This window comes from Myotis nattereri (assembly GCF_964212035.1).
Source record: "Myotis nattereri genome assembly, chromosome: 9".
In the NCBI taxonomy this organism is placed as follows: domain Eukaryota; kingdom Metazoa; phylum Chordata; class Mammalia; order Chiroptera; family Vespertilionidae; genus Myotis; species Myotis nattereri.
Genome location: NC_138084.1, coordinates 20,439,032 through 20,444,984, shown reverse-complemented (window position 1 = coordinate 20,444,984; position 5,953 = coordinate 20,439,032).

The window sequence follows — 5,953 nt, the reverse complement described above, 5'->3', positions numbered from 1 at the left end:
TATGAGTGCTTGAAAAATCATAATAATATATACATTAATGTATCCCCCCCACACACACACAAAGGGCCAGGTGCTCTTCAAGACCAAATTCTTGGTCCCATTGGTCTTTGTCTTAAAAGTGCTGAACTCGCCCTAACCGGTTTGGCTCAGTGGATAGAGCGTCGGCCTGCGGACTAAAAGGCCAGGTTCGATTCCAGTCAAGGGAATGTACCTTGGTTGCAGGCACACCCCCAGTAGGAGGTGTGCAGGAGGCAGCTGATCGATGTTTCTAACTCTCTATCCCTCTCCCTTCCTCTCTGTAAAAAATCAATAAAATATATTTTTTTTAAAAAGTGCTGAACTCAAGTGTCATAAAAATGATCAGGTTCTTCATCTTGTTACAGAATTTACCAAGCGACTGAAAAATACACAGGAGTACTGGAGACACAGGAAAAACCCATTTATTTTCAGATGTTTTGCATGTACTAGTACAGGACTCAGGGGAGACTATTTCTCTCCAAATCCTGAGCAACCCAATATGGAGGACGCTCTCTCTTTATACCCCTTTGGTTTCTTTGTCCCCCAAATAAGGATCAGACTTCTGGGCCTTTCGCAGGCTTTGCTAAAAGCCCCGTGTGTTGGGATGGGGGCTGTGAAACCACACCTAAAGGCCTGGCCTGGCCCCAGCGCTGATAACTCCATCTGGGGATTGTGTATTGTTCACGGTTTATGGCCTCTGTAAAATGGTAGTAGTACTTAGGTAAACAGGTCTTGCAAGACCAGATATTTAAGGAAGGGGCAGTGACTAGACTATGGGCTAACAGGAATGTGCATTAAGTTACTGGAGCAGATTCAGATTGCTAGTCCCTGAAAAATGTCTTATTTTCCCCATCAATCTTTGGCCTTGACCACACCTATCTTGTACTGACTCTAAGCACAGTGCCATTGCAAAGTAAGATCAGGAAGTTAGTTTATTATTTGAAATCATCACAGCTCTTACCTCTTTCTGAATCCCACACTCAGTGACGAGGTAATTAAACTCATATCCCTTCTCAGTTATGTTTGTTACAGGACAACCAATTCCCAGAGACACTGTACCAGAATGCAAAAAGTGATCTTGACCAAGTAGAGTCGGTTCAACCACAGCCCAGAATATAGAAGAAGTACATCCTACGGACACTGTTGAAAGAACACCTCCCACCCAAAAAAAAAGATTCAGATAAAAATTTTAGTCCTAGAGGACACTCAGAAAAAATTGGAGCATAGCCTCTTACTAAGTAAATAAATAAATAAATAAATGCCCCCTGGAACACCTTTGAGAGATGCAATGTGAATGTTCAGGTGAAGTCCTAACAGTTGTGAGTGAAAAATTAACGTCAGGTCAGACTCATAGAGGCCTATTGGGGGACAATCTTCATCTCCCCCTCCCATCATCATTTCTCTAAAAACTATAGAGTTAAGCTTAATGTGGGATGCTGTCTCTGCTTCACTTGCTGTGGGCCTGCCCCTGGACTTGGGGTGCCTCAAGTTAGTGTTCGGCCTTGGATCTACAGGATGAGGCCAGTGTAAATGATCAATGGGACAACTCTCTGTAGTTTCTGGCCCTTATTCAGAGCAGCCAAACACACCTTTTGTGGGTGAAGGGACAAAGGAAATCATATATTTTGAGCAAGTGCTGGATCTGCCCATGAAATGAAGATCTGTACCTACTGTGTCTCCTGCCCTGTGTCCCTTCTACAAAGCAAAATGAAGATCATCTTAGATTAAAGCCTACTCATGTCTGGTGAGTCTGTCAGCTCGAATCATATCCACAGTAGTGATGCCCCATTAACTCTACTCCAGGAAAAAAATCTAAGTTTTCAGATAGATATGCAAAGAATGTCTAAAGATAAAGCTGCCCATCATTATATTTTCATGATAAGGAAATACTAGAAGTAATAAAATTAAGTTTACTTTCTGTGTAAAATTAAGTTTACTTTCTATCCAGTGACTTTTTTAATGAAGAAAAAATAAAAATTTTCATAAGTAAAGATTATTGTAAATAAGGCACAGGCAGAACACAGACAAAATCAGTGGGTTGCAAATGAAACAACAGATATTAACAGATAACTTTATGATTCAGGAAAAATAGGAAGTGAGAAGAGAAAGAATAGAGAGCTTTATTTCCACAACCTGATTTAGAATTAACACACAATCAGCAGAGGATGCCCAGAGGCAGGTAGCTGTATTATGTGCAGATCATGGTGGCATTTGGAAGAGTAGTCTGAAACTTTAAATAAGCAAATCTTTTTCCCCCAGGTGGGATGGTGGAATAGAAAGCCACACAATGGGAAATACCTGCATCTGGAAGGAAGAATAAAACTAGCTCTTTCCCAAACAGGAGATAAACTAGACAAATCATTTGCTTTGGGGAGAGGGGTGGCAAATAGGAAAGCATCAGTACTACAGAAGTTAGAAAAATAGAATGGCAAGTCACTTCTACTGAAAGCAGCCAACAGTCACAGCCAGAGAAACTACACCGTCAGACCACAAACATGTACCTGACATTTGCTCAGAAGCCAAAATCATGAACACACAAAAAGATGATTGTAACGCCACAAAATCCTTCATGATTTTGATCATCAGCTCCCAACCAATGACCCTTGGAAAACACAGGAAATTGGAGGCACCCAACCTGCTTTGGATAATTTTATAGCCAATGCCAAACCCAGCTGACTGCATTTACAAATTACTTTGTGCTGATTGCTTTTATTTTCCGGGAATATGTACTGGGTTTTTTCTGATTGCATAATATCTGAAAATATGGAAAATGAGAAGAACAAAATAAATCTTTATGAAAATGGCCATTTTTTAATATTTCAAGAAAGACTTCTTTCTCCCTCCTGAATCTAAACATTGTCATAATCACTCCAGACTGGAATCAGAAGTGCAAATAAAATGCCACCGGCAAATCTTTGAAAGCTGTGACTCCTTTAGGCCCTCTGAAGTTCTTGGGGAAACAAAATGTTCAGGAGTGCCAATGCTTGTTTATAAATTATTGGGGAATGACATTCAGGGAGATACAGTGGGGCCTTGACTTACGAGTGTCCCGACTAACGAGTTTTTCGAGATACGAGCCGTCTCTCGGCCTATTTTTTGCTTTGAGTTGCGAGCTAAAATTCGGGTTACGAGCCAGCTTCAGATACCCCACCGCTAGTTGGCGCGACGAACGTCACAGTGAATGCCAATCAGCCCAGCATCATGTGTCTCACTCGTTCACAACTGATTTGACATACGAGTAATTTGACTTACGAGCTCCATCACAGAATGAATTAAACTCGTAAGTCAAGGCCCCACTGTATTTCAGCCTGTGGTTTTTGAACTTGAGAGGCATCAGAATCACCTGCCGAGCTTGTTGAAACACGGGTTGCTGGGCTATGTCCTGAAGATGCTTATTCGGGGCTCGTGTGGAGCCTGAGAATTTGCATTTCTGAAAGTTCCCAGGTGAACCTGATGCTACTGGGGTCAGAACCACACTCTGAGAATCTCTGACTCAGATACAGTCCCTTTAGAGCAGTGGTTCTCAACCTTGGCTGCACATTAGAATCACCTGGGAATCTTTTTAAAATCCTGATTTCTGGGCCTCATCCTCCGGAAATTCTGTTTCTTTGTTGTTAATGTTGTGGCCTCACCCCATAACAAAGAAACAGAATTTCCAGAGGATGAGGCCCAGAAATGAGGATTTTAAAAAGATTCCCAGGTGATTCTAATGTGCAGCCAAGGTTGAGAACCACTGCTTTAGAGAGCACCCTGTTCAATGGCTTCCAGACTTCAGAATGATTATCAACATCATCTGGAGTGCTATTTAAAAGTAAGGATGTTTGAGCCCCACTCCAGTCCAGTGGGATGTGTTGTAGCTGGAAGTTTTAGAGCACATATGAATCACTGCAATTTGTTGTCAAATTTCTTGTCAATTTCTTATAAATTTCCAGAGTCTGCCCTAGCCGGTTTGGCTCAATGGATAGAGCGTTGGTCTGTGGACTGAAGGGTCCTGGGTTCGATTCCAGTCAAGGGCATGTACCTTGGTTGCAGGCACATACCCAGTAGGGAGTGTGCAGAAGACAGCTGAATCAATGTTTCTCTCTCCTCGATGTTTCTAACTCTCCGCCCCTCTCCCTCTCCCTTCCTCTCTGTAAAAAAATCAATAAAATATAAAAAAAATATTTTAAAAAATAAAAATAAAATAAATTTCCAGAGTCGGACCTAGAGGGACAGGGCCCAGGTATATGCATTTGTAACAACTGCCCCAGGTGATTCGTGGAGGCTCCCATTTCGAGAAACCTTGAGTAGAGGTCCTCAGGACTGATGATGATGGAGGAAGCAAGGCAGGCCTCCAATTCTCCTTCAATTATTTTCACTTCCCTTTCATCTGTTTTATAGTAGAAACTTTTAAAAAAGCACCCACATTAGAAATCCTCTGTGTCCTTTTATTTGAAGTGTACAATCATAATTTTAAATAAGAAATCAGATGTGCCTAGAGCAGCCGTGGGCAAACTACGGCCCGCTGGCCGGATCCGGCCAGTTTGAAATGAATAAAACTAAAAAAAAAAAAAAAGACCGTACCCTTTTATGTAATGATGTCTACTTTGAATTTATATTAGTTCACACAAACACTCCATCCATGCTTTTGTTCCAGCCCTCCGGTCCAGTTTAAGAACCCATTGTGGTCCTCAAGTCAAAAAGTTTGCCCACCCCTGGCCTAGAGGCTACTCAATAAATGTCATCTTGAATGAATCAATGAGGAATAAAAAAGTGAACCCAAATCTTACTTTGCTTTATGAATTCTCTTAGTGTTTCCAATATCTAAGAGAATATTTGTGCTGGTAGTCGTGGTCTTTGGAGGCTCTGGAATGACCTAAAAGAACAGAGAGACCAGTCCAACTAGCATGATGTTGGGACAGTTTCCAGGATCCGCAGTCACATGGAAATGTTCCAGGCCCTAAGAATTCTAAATGAGGCCCGGCCAGAGTGGCTCAGTGTTTGAATGTTGACCTAGAACCAGGAGGTCATGGTTCGATTCCTGGTCAGGGCACATGCCTGGGTTGCAGGCTTAATCCCCAGTGTAAGGCATGCAGGAGGCAGCTAATCAATGATTCTCTCTCATCATTGATGTTTCTCTCTCTCTCTGAAATCAATAAAATAAATTTTAAAAAATAATAATTCTAAATGAAAATCTGTCTTTCTATCTCATTATAATAAAAGTTGGTTTGTCAAAACAGGAGGGCAGAACAGATCTTATTTAACAGTGTCTTCAATTGATGTATAACTTTTACATAGATATATGGTATACGTGCCTCCACTCAAACCCTTGTTCCAGCTCCCAAACGTGCAACGCCGGAGCAGAACTGAGGCCATTTGTGCTCAGCTCAGAGTAACTTGGGAGCCATTAGGACCTTGTCTTGCTCTGCTGATAAGCGTAGAAAGTTTGAGTTTTACTAGATATTTTGGTGCTTGGCTCATTCCTCAACATTCACCTTCAGTAAGTCAAGCAAATAACCAAAATTACATAAATCTTGCTTATCAGCAAGGAGAGGTAAAAGAAAAAGAGTGTAGATTATCTCCAAGTAGATCTGCTTGATTAGATTTTTTTAAATGTGGACTAGAGGACTCTAACATACTTAATACTTGAATGACCTTGATTCCAAACCCCAGATGCTCAAATCTTGAATTCTCTCAATCCTGATGGAAGCCAACTCAATTGCTTACTTTTCTAGTTTGCACCTGAATAAACTTCTAATATTTATTCCATTGAGATTATCTACCAATACGTGCATGTTATTTAAAAATATATGTGTTATCAATTTGTAATTTGGCTCTGAATCTGGGGCTGTTCCTTTAAGCAAACATTTGACAACCGCTTATGTTATAAGTATTTTGCATGGTACTGTAGGAGATACAACAGTGAACAAGAAAGACTTACCTTTAGCTTTGCCTT